A 17279-nucleotide genomic window follows, 5' to 3' on the forward strand; every position below is an offset into this window, starting at 1 on the left:
TCAGAGGTTTCATTTTAAGGTGCACAGGTGAGGATATAGGCATTAGGCTAGGATCCCTCAAATTACATAATGAAGAGGTTCTCCTTGCAGCTCCAGCACCCACAATGGAATCCTGTGTCTACTATTTGACTCTGCCATGGGCATATATCACTTCTTAAACATTTCCAAATATACCAACATGCTAAATGAAACTTCCAAGGGATGGAAGGATAGATATCTACTACGGTTACTATGGCTTACACATGAGCTCACATACGAAGAACACAGCACAGACCCTTCCTGCATGGGCCTGTGTATTCATTCCCATAGTGACACAAAGGTTCTCCCCAGAGTCAAGTCTCAGACTCATAGCTTCACTCACCACTGTACACATTCTACATTGCCACTCCTCCATTCATTTAGGAGATCTACTAATTTTGAATCATTCACCATTTGTCAAAACTTACCACTGTCATAATCTAGTCATGAGTCCAACCCCTCAAAACTCTGAATCTTATTTTGGTGCCAATTATCTTTCATTCAAATTTCAAATTCACTTTGCTATTTTGGGCAAGTGGGAGTTGAGGTGATACTGATGAAAACAGGAAGTGTTAGACACTACTCCTCATCACTTTCCTGTGAATATTTTAGTGTTGTTTTTTCTGTGATATTCTAGTACTATTCCCACCCTGTTGCCTATATTTGCATCATAGAGGCTGTCTTCTATGATTTTTAACTATGCCTATATCATCCTGTCCTTGAAAAGTAAATTGAATACCCTCCCTAGCAGGTCAACAAACCTATTGCTGAGAATACATTCTTCATAGGTTTCCAAAGGAAACTTGCCAGTAGCTAGCTATTCTTAACATAGAATGTGGTCTAAAAAGCCAAAACCAAGTCTTCAAAACCATATGCAGTAGGCCCTCCTCCCCCAAAAGATAGATCATCTGGAACCTCAGAAGGGTCTCAAGAAAAGATCATTGCAGATTAGGGTAGGCTCTAAATACAATGACAAATCCTATATAATAAAACCCTAATATGCAAATCAACTGAACAGCAAAACGACAGGTCGCTATGACGCGCACTGACCACCAGGGGGCAGACGCTCAATGCAGGGCTGCCCCCTGGTGGTCAGTGCACTCCCACAGGGGGAGCGCTACTCCGCCAGAAGCCAGGCCCACGGCTGGTGAGCACAGTGGCAGTGGCGGTGGTGGGAGCCTCTCCCACCTCCACGGCAGTGCTAAGGACCCCTCAGGGGTCCCAGACTGCGAGAGGATACAGGCCAGAATGAGGGACTCCCCGGCCCCCAGTGCACAAATGTTGTGCACCAGGCCTCTAATACCCTTATAAGTGACAGAACTGGAGAAGACAGAACACACAGAAAGATACAAGAAAAAGGCCAAAAGAGGTTGGAGGCAGCAACTGGAATTCTGCTACCAAAGCCTATGGAACATCAGGAGCTACCAGAGCTGAAAGAAGAAAGGGTAGGGTCCTCTAGAGCCTTCAGAAGAAGCAAGGCCCTGCCAACACCCCGATTTCGGATTTCTGGCCCCCAGAACTACAAGAGAATAAATCTCTGTTTAAGCCATCAAATCTGTAATTTGTTGACAGCCCCAGGAATCAAATACAACATCCAAACCGAGTCACCAAAATTTTTCTGTAATGGGACAGATAGTAAATATTTTAGGCTTCGCCAGTCATACAGTCTTTGTTGCAACTATGTAACAAATGGGTGTGACTATGTTTCAATAAAACTTCATTTACAAGAACTAGCAGCTGGCCCTAGCCAGTTTGCCTCAGTGGATAGAGCGTTGGCCTACAGATCAAAGAGTCCCGGGTTCAATTCCGGTCAAGGGCACGTACCTTGGTTGCAGGCTCCTCCCTGCCCCGGGCCCTGGTCTGGGCTCATGCAGGAGGCAAGCAATCAATGTGTTTCTCTCGCATTGATGTTTCTCTGTCTTTCCCTCTCTCCTCTACTCTTCCTAAAATCAGTGGAAAAATATCCTCGAGCGAGGATTAACAATAAAAAGAGAGAAAAGAATTAGCAGCTGCTACATCTGGTTCCTGAGTTATGGTTTGCTGATCACATGATCTAAATAACTGTCATCTAAATTATATATCTTTTAAATGATCTAAATTATACCTACTCATTTTTCACCTTTTCTCTTTCAAATTTATAATCAGCTCTGAAAGATAAGAAACTTCACTTATCCACCCAAACCCAGTATTTCCAGAATTTAAACTCAAGATACATTTCAAGCTTTTTCTTAAAAATCCCCCACTAACAACAGGGAATGAAATTAAGGGTCTGATATCCCTCCCCTGATTCTATCACATTACGATATATGTATAGCATAATATACATATAATTATGTAATTAAGTCAGCAGCCAACCTCCTTAATACCTCCCCTATCTTTGTCTTCTTCCTAGGCATGAAAACTTGATTCCTGAAACTTTCCAATACCTACTGATTTTCCTGTAATATATATTCTAGAGCCACCATCCATAAGAATCTTTAATCAACCTGAAGTGCATTTTCTCCTCCTGTTTCATTATCACATTCTCCTACTTCATTTATCTTGATCTTGATTTCCTAGAAATGCTTCCCAATTTCTTCCCTTTTTTTCCCCTAAGCATCCTTGATTTTATCGAGCCAACATATACTGAAATGCCTGAAGCTCTTACTCTTTTCACCATATGTATATATAACCAGCAAAGCTCTTTAGACAGGAAAATAAATGGAACACATACCCTGAACACCACTGCAACTATCCTTCTGTGTCCATACTGTTAGGATGTCTAGAAGAATACTGCTTTATGCATCCTTCTGCAATGCAGCTCTATTAATTCCGGAAATTTCCACAGCAACCTCAGTCTGCCAGTTGCCATGGAAACTGCCTGCTTCCTGGCATTACTAACAAAATGAGTATCTCTGCTAAGATCTAAGGTAAAGCAAAAGGAAGAAAACTGGAAAAAAGATGTCTAAAAAAATTGCTCAGACACTCCAAATATAAATTTTCAAATTCTGATGTCCATATTCAGTGAACAGAATAATTTGCATTAACCATACATATCTGCAGTATTTTGAAGCAGTACAGATTTATGGAATAGAAAGCATTTTTACCACTGAGGAAAAGGGTATATTAGAGAGAATAGGGTAAACATTGGTGTTTGGATGTCGCTGCTATAGACAGCACATTCAATAAGAGCTGACGGAGGGTCAGCTGTACTCAGAACTTACCATTACAATAAATAGTATTTCTAGGATGTGTTTCTTACAAAACAAAGTCAAGAAAGCTGCCCAAACCAACAAGTAACAAGTTTTCTTAAGATCTTTCCCTGTTTGAAGCCCAATCTCAACTGGTAGCTAAAACTCCTTCCCACAAGTACATAAGTCAGAATAGTTAAAGTGCGTCCCAGGAGTCATCCTGTCCTTAGACACAGCTGACCACCACCCCGTCCACCTGCCCTTTGAAACAGTGCTTGGTTTCTATGACATCACACCCTACTAACTTGCTTCCTACCCTCTCAAGTGTCTTTCCCATCTCTGCCTGTTGTTCCTCTTCTATCCACCTCTAAATACTAGATTTCCTGGGGACTAAGCCCTGGATCCAATTCTCATCAAGATACTCTGTCTCCCTAGACAATAATATCATCTATATGCTGAGGACTCTCAACCTGTAATTCCCGATCTACACTCTCCTTTGGGTAGCTAAATTCTTGTTTTTCTACACTCCCTCATCCACAGATACCCATACCCAGGGTCCCCATCTCAGTAATGGCAACTGAACCCATCATCTGACCCGGAATTCTGGAAGTCACTAAGAACACTTTCCCCTCTTTCACCACCCACATTCAAAATAGTTGCCCTAACCGGTTTGGCTCAGTGGACAGAGCGTCGGCCTGCGGACTGAAGGATCCCAGATTCGATTCCGGCCAGGGGCATGTACCTTGGTTGCGGGCACATCCCCAGTAGGAGGTGTCCAGGAGGCAGCTGATCGATGTTTCTCTCTCATTGATGTTTCTAACTCTCTATCCCTCTCCCTCTCTGTGAAAAATCAATAAAATATATTTTAAAAAAAAAAACAAAACAAAATAGTATCAATGTTTGTTAATGCTACCTTCACAATTTCTTGGAATCTGTCCATTTCCCTCTATCTCCACTGTCATCAACCTTTATCATTCATTGTCGCCCATTATGTTTCAGCTACATGACCACAACCTTACTAGGACTCCCTAAGTCCATTTTTGCCTCCTTCCAAAACATACTCCACAGCAACCAGAATAATCACTTTAGAATATCGATCAAATCATGTCACTCGTCTCATAACCCTGGAGACCTTCCCTCAGCACTTTAGATGTTATCCCAAGCCTTACCAATAAGGCCATACATTATCTGGCCCATGACTACCTCTCCACACTTATTTTAAATCCACTTTCCCTTCTCATTCAATCCTTCTCTAATTAAATTGCCATTCGTTCAATTCCATGAAAAGCTGAATCTTTCCCACCTTGACATCTTGCAACTTCAAAGACAAGCTATTCCCTGCACTGACACTCTATCACAGTCCCTTCCTCAAATCTACTAAAAACTACACAAGCTCAAGTCTTTAATGACTTCAACATCTCCACTCTAAAGCAGGCTCCTCTTCCATTCTCTCAGAGTATCTGGTTCTTTTCCTTAAATAATCCATATTCTAGTTATAATCATATATAAAATATAATTTTTAAAAAATATACAGGGGTGGGCAAATGTACGTTTACAGTTGTTTGTATGGAAAATACAATAATTAATAAATAATACAAGAATAAACTGACCCCCGTACTCAGAACTGTAAGCCTACTTTTGCCCATCCCTGTATATTTTGCTGAATGGCTGTGTCTACCTCTATACTTTAATCTTTATGAAGTAGCAATCACACTTCTTTATTTTAATGTGACACACCCTGTGTCCACCATAGTAACTAGTAGAGCAGAGAACCACCCTTCCTAATGCCGCGACCCTTTAATACAGTTCCTCATGTTGTGGTGACCCCCAACCATCAAATTATTTTCGTTGCTACTTCATAACTGTAATTTTGCTACTGTTATGAATCGTAATGTAAATATCTGATATGCAGGATGTATTTTCATTGTTACAAATTGAACATAAAGCATAGTGATGAATCACAAAAACAATATGTAATTATATATGTGTTTTCCGATGGTCTTAGGCGACTCCTGTGAAAGGGTCATTCAACCCCCAAAGGGGTCGCGACCCACAGGTTGAGAACCGCTGGAGTAATGGATACTTTCAACAATAAAGACATATTTTTAAAAAATTAAAAATGCGCCATGGCCTTAGCCAGTTTTGCTCAGTGGCTAGAGCACTGGCTCTCAGACTAAAGGGTCCCAGGCTTGATTCTGATCAAGAGCACATACCTTGGTTGCAGGTTCAATCCCAGGCCCCGATTGGAGTGTATGCAGGAGGCAAAAATATTCTCAGGTGAAAAATATCCTCAGGTGAGGAGTAACAACAACAAAAATTTAAAAATGAGTAATGCGTGCTTCTGGTAAGAGAATTCATTTGGTGCAGAAAGTTATAAAACAGTAAGCTTCATGCCCTTAATATTTCTCTCTGAAGATTAAACCCTATAAGTGTAATAGGTCCTGGCAGAAAAACTTGTTCAAATATCAAAATATATAATTTGTATAAATCCATGAAAATATTTATATAAAAAGCAGTCTTATTGTACGCTGCTTTGTAGCTTGATTTTTTCACTTAGTACATCTTTATTTTTATTTTTTTTAAATATATTTTTATTGATTTCATAGAGGAAGGGAGAGGGAGAGATAGATTGAAACATCAATGATGAGAATCACTGATCTGCCGGCTCCTGCACGCCCCCTACTGGGGGTCAAGCCTGCAACCTGGGCAGGTGCCCTTGACCAGAATCAAACCCAAGACCCTTCAGTCTGATGCTCTACCCACTGAGCCAAACCAGCTAGGGCTCACTTTGTACATCTTGAGGATACTTCTGAATTAGCACATTACTCTATTCTTTTTCAATCAGTTATATATTTGTTATTACATTGTATAGATGTGTTATATATTTATCTAGTTTACTGACAGCCATTAGATCATTTTCATTTTTAAATTGAAAACAGTGTTTTAAAGAGCAACTTTTGGTGAAATGTATTTTTTTTTTAATTAAAAAATTGTTTAATCCTTCACAGTGCCAGTTTTTGACCCTCCTATCTTAGGAGACTGTGAAAGTGGTTGTGTCTTCTCAACCTTGGCACTATTGGACATTTTAGGGTGGATAATTCTTTTAAGTCTTATGCATTGTAGGATGCTGAGCAGCATCTCTGGACTCAGCCCACTAGATGGCAGGAGCACCCTCCTCCCCTGGTTTAATAACCAAAACTGTCTCCAGGCACAAATGACCCTTGAGGTGCAAAATTGTCCATGATCCAGGACCACTGGTACAGAGAACATTGTAGCTTCACACAGGTGGTTACTATTACCTCTCTCCTAACTGAGGAACTGCCAAAGTCCTCAGGAATAAAAGGTGTGTTCCTCCTTATCTTGGGGTTTGAGTGGATGACAAAAAAGGGGAGCTTGGGAAATGGAATAAGGATATCTCAGAGTCAGGGAGTGCATCAAAGCTTTCTGAGCAACTGGTAGCTGTCAGAAACCAAAGCAACCCAACACATTTTCTTTCATGCATTTAGCAAGTTTTTGTTGAATACCTAACCTCTACTACAGTGGTTCTCAACCTTCCTAATGCCGTGACCCTTTAATACAGTTCCTCATGTTGTGGTGACCCCCAACCATAAAATCATTTTCGTTGCTACTTCATAACTGTAATTTTGCTACTGTTATGAATCGTAATGTAAATATCTGATATGCAGGATGTATTTTCATTGTTACAAATTGAACATAATGAAAGCATAGTGATTAATCACAAAAACAATATGTAATTATACATGTGTTTTCTGATGGTCTTAGGCGACTCCTGTGAAGGGGTCGCGACCCACAGGTTGAGAACCACTGGTTTAAAGGGTAATATGAACTATCTGAATGGAAAAATTATGGACCATTTGGGCTTTCTTTATAGTTTTCTGTACCAGAGGGGTGTGGGGGGTGGGGGGTGATAGGGAGCTAGAAAGACTAGTAAATGTTCTTTTTCAATAAAAGCACAATAGAGATAGCATGTCCTGCCCGGCCAGCATGGTTCAGTGGTTGAGCGTCAACCTATGAACCAGGAGGTCACGGTTCGATTCCTGGTCAGAGCACCTGCCCAGCTTGCTGGCTCGATCCCCAGTTCAGGACATGCAGGAGGTAGCCGATCAATGATTCTCTCTCATCATCAATGTTTCTATCTCTCTCTCCCTCTCCATTCCTCTCTGAAATCAATAAAAATATATTATTTAAAAAAAAAACAAAAAAAAAAAACAGCATGTTCCTACACATTTCCTAGGAGAATCTGACTACTGAGGAGTACACCATAGCTTATGTAACTTGACTGGTGTTCTATATTAGCCCTAAAAAGATACTTGATAAACTTTGTAAGTCTGTATACATTTTGGGGGGCACCCTATATATACCTACTCCCCCCTTCCTGGCACAGAGTTCCCAAAACCCTTGTAAATTCCTAAGTGATAACAGCACTAGGAGCATCTTTTGTTCTAATGAAGTGACTGGGGACTCCCGGATGGGGGCTGATCACCAGAAAGACCAAGACATGATTAGAAACTTGGAAATTTCAGCCCCAGGCCTCCAAAGTGCAGAGAGGCTGAAAATGGAGCTAATAACTGATCGTGCTTGTGTGATGAAGCCTCCATAAAACTCCAAAGGGTGTTCAGAGAGCTTTCAGGGCAGGGAACACAGTTGGGTGCTGGTATCCCACCCAGCTCCATGGGACAGAAGCTCCTGCTCTGGACTCTCCCAGATCTCACCCTATGATCTCACCCAGATCTCTTCATCTGACTGTTCATCTGTATCCTTTATCATTTCTTTTAATAAACTGGTAAGCGTGTTTCCCTGAGCTATGTGAGCCAATCTAGCAAATTAATAGAACCTGAGGAGGCAGTTGGAACCTATAGCCTGTCGGTCAGAAGTACAGTCTTTTGACCAGCACCTAAAGTGGGGATGGGGTCTGGCCGGCGTGGCTCAGTGACTGAGTATCTATGTATGAATCAGGAGGTCATGGTTGGATTCCCAGTCAGGGCACATGACTGTTGTGGGCTCTATCCCCAGTAGGGGGGCATACAGGAGGCAGCCCATCAGTGATTCTCTCTCATCATTGATGTTTCTATATCTCTCTCCCTCCCCTTTCCCCTCTAAAATAAATAAAAATATTTTATATATTAATATATGTGTATTTATTTATTTATTTATTTATTTAACTTGCTGCCTGTTTAGAAATGGTTGGAAACCTCAACAAAAGCAAGGAAAGCAGACATTCCTTTAAAAATCAGAACTTTGCTAGACTATAGGTTAAAGAACAGGGAAATCTTTTAAATGTCTGCCTAAGTCTCTGATTCAAGAACATAGATGAAATAAAACAGCAGTCACCAACCTTTCAGACCTCACTGACCATCAGTGGTCTGCGGACCACCAGCTGGCAACCACTGATTTAAAATACCAAAAGTAAATTCATTTTTAGCAGACAAGAAACTCAACATTATTTATCATTAATTTATTTCAATAAACATTCCAGAATTAACGCTCGATCCCTCGCCTATAAACATCCAGGTTAAGGAGACGATACCATGAATCTCCAGGGGTAAGGGGCCACACAGACAGTCAGGTCATCCACACCCTCTGCTGAGAATCACTTCTCCATGAATCTCTCACTCGGGGAATGTGCCAAGCTGGCAGGTACACGGAGGCAGAATGTGGGGCTGAAGGAAATATTAAATAGCTCTGAACTTGAAGAAGTACCATACGAAAGCTTTAAAACATTATCTCACATAGCAGCATTACTCACTATACTCAAAAGGTAGACACACCCAAATGTCCACCACAGACAAATGATAAACAAAGGTCATATACACATGCAATAAAATATTATTCAGGCTTATAAAGAAAATTCTGACATATATTACAACATACATGGAGTATAGAAACATCATGTTAAGTAAAATAAGTCAGACACAAAATATTGTGTAATTCCACTTATAAGAGATACCTAAAGTAATCATATTCATAGAACAGAAAGAGAACAGGGGCTGGCAGGGGTAGGGAGGAGGAATGAGGAGTTAGTGCTTAATGGCTACAGAGTTTCAGTTTGAGAAATGACAGAGTTCTAAAGATAGATGGTAGTGACAGATGCACAACAATGTGAATGTGTTTAATACCACTGAGCAGTACACTGAGAAATGGTTAGGTTTATATTATGTATGCTTTGCCACAATAAGAAAAAGTTTGGGCTGGCCAGTGTGGCTCGGTGGTTGAGCATTGACCCATGAACCAGGAATTCACAGTTCAATTCCAGGTCAAGGCATATGCCCAGGTTGTGGCCTTGATCCCCAGTATGGGATGTGCTGGAGACAGCCAATCAATGATTCTCTCTCATCATCTCTCTCTCCCTCTCCTTTCCTCTCTCTGAAATCAATAAAAACATATTTTATTTTTAAAAAAAGAAAGAAAAAGTATGCAGCAGTAAATCTAAACCAGCTTGGGAGGGACGGGGGGGGGTGGGTGAAAGGAAAAATCTCGTAGTATTTAAATTGGTGTTTTAAATTTTGGGGTAATAATTTATACCTATATTTTTTCATTTCTTTATTGATTTCAGAGAGGAAGGGAGAGGGAGCGAGAGACAGAAACATCAATGATGAGAAAGAATCATTGATCAGCCAACTCCTGTATACCCCCCATTGGGGATAGAGCCCGCAATCCAGGCATGTACTCCTGGCCAGAATCGAAACTGGGATCCTTCAGTCCATAGGCCAACACTCTGTCCACTGATCCAAACCATCTAGAGCTATACCTATAAATATTTCTTCCATTACTATCATTTTGTGAAAGTGCTCCACTATAGTAATTCCAAATTACTGAGATTGTGTCAACAATTTTCAGAGATGGAAAATAAAAAACAAAAAACAGCATCTTTTAAACTCATGGATACTAGTGGCTTTCTCACTTAGGAATTAACCAGAGATGTCCTAGGCACATCTCTGGGGAATGAGAACACGCAAGACTACAGAGCCCTCTCCCTCCTTACAAACACTTAGCCTATGAAGCTTAAGTATGAGATTTTACATGAAGTAGTACACACCTGGGTCAATACCCCCCTCCCTTCCCTTCCTCTCTTCTCTTCTCTCTCTCTCTCTCTCTCTCTCTCTCTCTCTCTCTCTCTCTCAATACCTCCCTCCCTTCCCTTCCTCTCTTCTCTCTCTCTCTCTCTCTCTCTCTCTCTCTCTCTCTCTCACACACACACACACACACACACACACACACAACAAATCCCTCTCTTCTAACTCATCGTATAAAATAATGAAAGTCATGACCAGCCAGCGTGGCTCCGTAGTTGAATGTCGACCTATGAACCAGGAGGTCGCAGTTCAATTCCAGGTCAGGGCACATGCCCAGGTTGGGGGCTTGAACCCCAGTGGGGGGTGTGCAGGAGGCAGCCAATCAGCGGTTCTCTCTCATCATTGATGTTTTTGTCTCTCCCTTTCACTTCCTCTCTGAAATCAATAAAAAATATATATTTTTTTAAAATAAGAGTTAAGTGGCTGGGATAGAAGCCAGAACTCCAAAATTAACTACAATGATTAATCCACGATAATCTACACTAATAAAAGACAAACATGCAAATTGACTGTACCATCACTATGCCTTAAGCCACGCCCACCAGCCAATCAGAGCGACTATATGCAAATTAACCCAACCAAGATGGCGAACGGTAGCCACGGAGCTGGAGCAAGCAGGAGGCTTGGTTGCACCAATGATGGAGGAAGCCAAGCTTCCCGCTTGCTGCGGTGGGCTCTGAGCTCCACTCAATCAAAGTTTCAATTATAGAAGGTAAATAAACCACAGATACCTGCTTTCAGCCAGCCATGGCCACGGAGCTGGAGCGAGCAGGAAGCTTCCCACCTGCCCGCCCTCGCCGGCTCTGAGCTCCTCTCAAGGCTACAAAGTTTCAATTATAGAAGGTAAATAAATCCCATAATAAAAAAAGAGAAAAAAGAAAAAAAGGAGAGGCTGGAAGCTTCTGTTGCCGGGGGCGGGGGGGGGGGGGTCGCTTGGCCAGCCTGAAAACGGCCCTCAGCCCCTCACCCAGACTGGCCAGGCATCCCAGTGGGGACCCCCCACCCTAAAGGGGGTGTGGCCAGCCTGCAAACACCCATCAGCCCCTCACCCAGGCTGGCCAGGCACCCCAGCGGGACCCCCCAACCTGATTCAGGACACCCTTCAGGGCAAACCAGCCGGCCCCCACCCATGCACCAGGCCTCTATCCTATATAATAAAAGGTAATATGCAAACTGACCCTAACAGCAGAATGACTGGGAATGACTGGTCACTGTGACACACACTGACCACCAGGGGGCAAACGCTCAATGCAGGAGCTGCCCCCTGGTGGTCAGTGCGCTCCCACAGGGGGAGCTCTGCTCAGCCACAAGCCAGTACAGCGGTGGTGGTGGGAGCCTCTCCCGCCTCCTCAGCAGCGCTAAAGATGTCCGACTGCAGCTTAGGCCTGCTCCCCACTGGCAAGTGGACATCCCCCGAGGGCTGCCGTGTTGCCAGAGGGATGTCTGACTGCCAGCTTGGGCCCGATGCCCCCATCCTCCGAGGGGTCCCAGACTGCAGGAGGGCATAGGCCGGGCTGAGGAGCCCCCCCAAGTGCACAAATTTTTGTGCACCGGGCCTCTAGTCCTATCCAATAAAGAGGGAATATGCTAATTGACTGCTCCGCCCTCAAAGATGGCGGTGCCCACAGCCACAAGAGGGCCAGCAGGGGAGAGCAGTTGTGGGCGATCAGGCCAGCAAGGGAGGGCAGTTAGGGGTGACCAGGCCAGCAGAGGGGGGCGGCAGGGGAGGGCAGTTGGGGGCGATCAGGCTGATAGGCAGAAGCGGTTAGGGGAAATCAGGCAGGCAGGCAGGTAAGCAGTTGGGAGCCAGCAAACCTGGATTGTGAGAGGGATGTCCCAACTGCCAGTATAGGCCCGATCCCCATGGACAGTCGGACATTCCCTGAGGGGTCCCAGATTGGAGAGAGTGCATGCTGGGCTGAGGGGCAATCTCCCCCCACGGCCCCCTCCCACACACCGTGCACAAATTTCATGCACTGGGCCTCTAGTAAAGTATAAAAGATAAAGCTTCCACAGTTTAACCAGCAATAAGTGCCTAGATAATTTATAATTAGTGTTCTAGTTTTAAGATGAAGCTCTCCTGAGTAGGCACATCACAGAATGAAGAATAGTAATGATTAACGGGGGGACTTTAAACGTTCCTAGATGTTCTGTGGCACAATTAAGCCATTTTCTGCTCAAATGTAATAAAGATAAATGAGCTAGTAGAGATTCTCTTGGTCTCAACAAACTTAGAACATATGGTTCCAAAATATTTAGCTTAAGGCCCAAAATGTATTTGTATGCATCATTATTCATTTCAAATGTTAGCTTTTAAGCTAGTGTTTCTTCTTGTACCATTCCGATATGCTGTGAAGATAAAGGGACTGTTCGTTCAGAGTCACAATTGTATTTGGTGCATTCTAAATGATGCAGTACACTGAGAGCATTCACTCCCTACTCAGCATGACGAAAACACAGACCATAACAGAATACCTGCTACTGTTCATGTCAAGTTTATATACAGAACATGATTTTAGAACAAGCCTGACACATTTATAAAAATACCCCTGGGCTATTATAAAAACTTATAGTGCCTAGATAATCCAATCCTGATGGAAATTTAAAAGGTAGCCACACATTTTCCTTTAGTTTTTCCTTTCACTCTTTACTTTTACAGCTTAATCTTTCACTTAAAGAGCCCAGGAGCATATGTTAACATTTGTTACATCTGAGTCAAACATGTCAAACTCGTTTATTTAAACAAGACATGCCACCTGCCAGCCACGAGTTTGACATGCTTGATCTAGGTAGTAGGTACAAGAGTCTATAATAAACTCATGTCTTACATGTTGGAAACATTTATAATAATTTTAACCAATGATAATTAAAAACAAAGATTTCCTGTTCAGGTTCTCTCCTCACTCTCTAAGGACTTGCATAAAAAGAATTTTTTTTTTTTAAAGAAAGTAATGGAAAAACTAAGGGATTTAAACAAATTTTCTGAATGCCTGAAAGCAGACAAAATGTCTAAACAAAGCAAAACTGATTAATTCCATGAAAAGGGACTCAATGCTTTCAGACTTATCAGCCAGCTGCAGGGAGGACCTTGTTCAGATCCTGCTTCAAACTACTCAAAAATAAAGCTGAAAAAATATACTTATTTGTATCAAAACTAATACATCAAATATACTTATTTGATGACATTCAAGATTTATTTATTTTACCAGATATAACAATGGTATTGTTATTATGTTTTTTTAAAGGCGTCCTTGCCTTGTAGAAATACATCCTGAAATGTAGATGAAAGGTATGTCTGAAATTTGATTAAAACTAAGGGGCTGGATGGGTGGGGAGAGGGAAATTGAAGAATAGATAAAAACAATATTGGCCACGTTAGCTGCGGACACTGCTAACGCTGATTGATAAATACAGACAGATTCTCCTACCACTCTCTAGTTTTGTATGTATGGCTTGCAACTTTCCATAATAAAAGGTTTTTTTAAAAAAAAAAATAGTAATAAAGAAAACTACTGCCCATAACACAAGGTGGAAGGGAGCATACGGCAGAGATGAGAGATAAGCAATGGTCCCAGCAGAACCTCAGAGGGCATCCACAGTAGGAAGGTATGGAGGCCTAGAAACAGATGAGTTCATTAGTCTTTTAGACTAATGAGTTAAAAGTCTTTTAGAAGAAAGGTCTAGTCAGTTCCTCCTTTCCTCTCTAACCGCCCCTCAAAATAATAACAATAAAAAAAAAGCATGTCTCTAAAGAAAATAAACATACTATATGGAAAGAACTAGGCCTCCTAGGGTGACTGTTGGTCCTACTTATTACTCTGGCATCTAGAATACTCACGGCCTGACAGCCAGCTCTCAAACCATTTGCAGAAAACTAAATAAAGTCAAGCTCACCAGTTGACCTTCAATAACCAGAACCTCCAATCAGCCTTCTAATTTCCTCATCCTCAACCATCTATGGATAATAGAGAATTTTAAGGCAGTAGTGGCAAAACTAACACAAAGGAGAAAGACAAAGATAAAAGAAAAACTGACCCTTTAGGAAATAAATTCCCTAGATGATAGAAGAGACTTTAACATTCCAGATTTGACACCCATAAACCATGAATAAGATACTAAGAAAAAGCCACAATCACTCATAGAAATTAAAATAAAATTTTCTATATTAGAGTCACAATAGAAAGGAAATCTCCTAGGTTATACAGTAAAAAATAGAGACGGGAAATATGAAAGAAAAGTCAGAGAACTAGGGAATTCAAGAGGTCCGACATCCAAAAAACACACATTTCAGGAAGAAAGAATAGGAAAAACATGAAGGAATCTATTAAAAAAAAAAAAAAAGAAATTTTTTCAGAAACAGATACATGAATCTTAAAACTGAAACAGTTCTTCCAGTACACAGAGTAAGATGATCCAAACCTAAGCATATTCTCATATAATTATTGAATACCAAAAATAAAGAAAAAAATGCTAAAAGTTTCCAATGATAGAAATTGGTAATATATAAATAACATCTCTGCTACAATTACACAGATCTATACGTGACACGTATCCAAAACTTAACTTGTACTTACACTCACCAGAAAGCCATTCTCCCTTCTATCTATTCTCTATTTGTCTTTCAAAATCCCATTCAAATCATGTTCCCTTTGTTAAACTTTTCATCAAGTTGTTTATCTACTGTGGTCTTAACCTTGCTGCACCACTCATTCATTTGAAATTCAATCTGTATTACTACTTACTTCTGAATTGCTGTAGCCAGTTATCATTTCTTGGAATTTATTTAAACTATTGGTTCACAGGAAGTAAGAACAGTCTTAATTTCTTTTTAAAATCTTTTACAGAATCCTGCAGCCAGGAGACCTGAAACTTCTTCTCAGGACATAATCTTAACTTCATCAATGGCTTATAGTTCATCTTATCTTTTCCTAAATTCATTAAAAAGTATTACCTATATAATAAAAGCCCACACGACTATTACAACAGAGCAACTGGTTGCTATGATGCGCACTGACCACCAGCGGGCAGACAATGCAGGAGCTGCCCCTGGTGGTCAGTGCGCTCCCACATGGGGAGCGCCGCTCAGCCAGAAGCCGGGCTCACAGCTCGTGAGCTCATTAGTGGTGGTGGGAGCCTTTCCTGTCTCTGCGGCAGTGCGAGGAGCAGAGAGCCAAGCGGTAAGGAGCAGTGAGTAGGCAGGCGGTAAGGAGCGAAGGGTCCCAAACTACCCTGCGGGCAGAGGCCAGGCTGAGGGACAACCCTCCCATGCCAGTGCACGAATTTTGTGCACCAGGCCTCTAGTATATATATGTAGGTAAAGTTGAAGGAACTTTTAGGAGGAAACACATATAAATAGCACAGAGGTAATCTTTTTTGAAACCCCCACAAACTTCAAGTTATATTTCCTAATTGCAACTACTTACCCTAAACAGGGACCAACAGTAGTTTCAGTGCTGACAGCACACAATTCAGAGGAAGAACAAAGAAGGATTCCTCTATGGAAGGGGTGGGAGGACAGAGGAGATATGCTGCCCTGAGTAGTGAAACAATTGTCTTGGACCAATATCTAAGAGGCAGTAGCTATTCTGACCCAGATAATAAGCCAGTGCAGTAAGAAAATTCAAACAAAGTCTGGGTCTAAAATTTTATACACCAAAATCAAATTCTAGAGATTCTATCAAACAGTAAAAATGCCTATAACCTTGCCCTCTCAAACTTTTAATACCTGCTGGGAAGCAACAAAGGATAAGAAACGTACTGGTTACAGGATTATGATGAAGTAGATTTAACAACAACAACAGAAAACACCTGATGGACTCAAATTTTGCAAGAAAGCTTTTTTTTTACCCTCTTTATTGTTTACTGTTAATTTTTAAAAAAAAAGAAAAGATTTTTGTCTATGAATCCCTATACATGAAGAAACTCTTGAAGGAAGGAAGTTCCAATATATGTGAATGTTTTCCAGTTCTAATACAAATCAGGTTGTCTTTGTCCAAAGTGATTTAAAAAAAAAAAGTACAAAGAATATCTCTTAAGTTTGACAATTACTGCATAGCCTTTCTTTCTTAGACTTCAAACATATGGTTCATCTAGCAACCAAGGTTAATAGACTATGTTCAAGAACCAACTTTCACTAAAATTTCTAGGAAAGGAGGAAGGAGATACTTCTGAGTGTTTCCTTGCGCTGAGCTCTGACTAATCAAGCAGTACTAAGAGTTTCCTTCCTCAATGCTATAGCCCCCACCTGTCAGGCTGAGCTCTGACAAGAAATTCCATTATGAACATCAGTCTAATTAAATTGACAGACACTATTCCCAGTCAAATAAACTGTTACTCCAGTTTTCATTTAAAATATTTTTCACTCCCTTTAAACTTATAGGTGAAAGCATAAGAGCAGATATACAGGCACACATTATTCCCTTCTAGACTGCTGTTTTAAAAATAAAATATTTTCAGCATTTCTACTGCAATATACTCTTCCTTCTACCAATTTGTTAGTATTTGTAAATACAATGCATACCTAACATCAAAAGACAAGAAAAGAGCAATAAATGTGCCTCTTTAGGAAGAATAAATATACTTGTAGTCTAATAAGGTATTAATACAAATTATTGAGAAATTATTAAAAACTATAAAATAATTTATTCTGACAGGTTTTTTAACCATATCTTTCACCACTTGCTTTAGAGTTCTCAATACCAGAACTGGATGAAAATTATTTTTATGGACATAAATATAAATGTAAAGCCACTACTTTTGTTAGATAGACATTATCTATTAATACATAACTTCAACTCAATCAAAGGTTTCTGTGAAGTATTATTCTGAAGGTATTATTTTAAATTAACAGATGTTTCTAATAATTTCAGTGACATGTTACAACATCCTATTTTTAAATAAAAAATATTTAAGGAACAAATTTTAAAAATAATCACTGACACCTGTACACACCGTTTCGATTTACTGCGACATAGAAATCTCACAGAAAGTCAGTTTA

General features: G+C 40.8%; 1 protein-coding gene across 3 annotated transcripts in view; it reads right to left on the bottom strand.

Moving 5' to 3' along the window:
• MAP2K4 (mitogen-activated protein kinase kinase 4) overlaps nucleotides 1-17279 on the bottom strand; it is a 120260-nt gene that overhangs the window by 66851 nt on the left and 36130 nt on the right. Inside the window, exon 1 of one of the 3 annotated variants that reach the window (XM_081110266.1) lies at nucleotides 2732-2822. The exons of the other annotated variants lie outside the window; for them this stretch is intronic. The gene's annotated coding sequence lies outside the window, so the exon portion shown is untranslated. Of the gene's footprint in view, nucleotides 1-2731; nucleotides 2823-17279 lie in introns of those variants that run through there. 3 annotated transcript variants of the gene reach the window in all.

The sequence above is a fragment of the Myotis nattereri genome (assembly GCF_964212035.1).
Source record: "Myotis nattereri genome assembly, chromosome: 16".
In the NCBI taxonomy this organism is placed as follows: domain Eukaryota; kingdom Metazoa; phylum Chordata; class Mammalia; order Chiroptera; family Vespertilionidae; genus Myotis; species Myotis nattereri.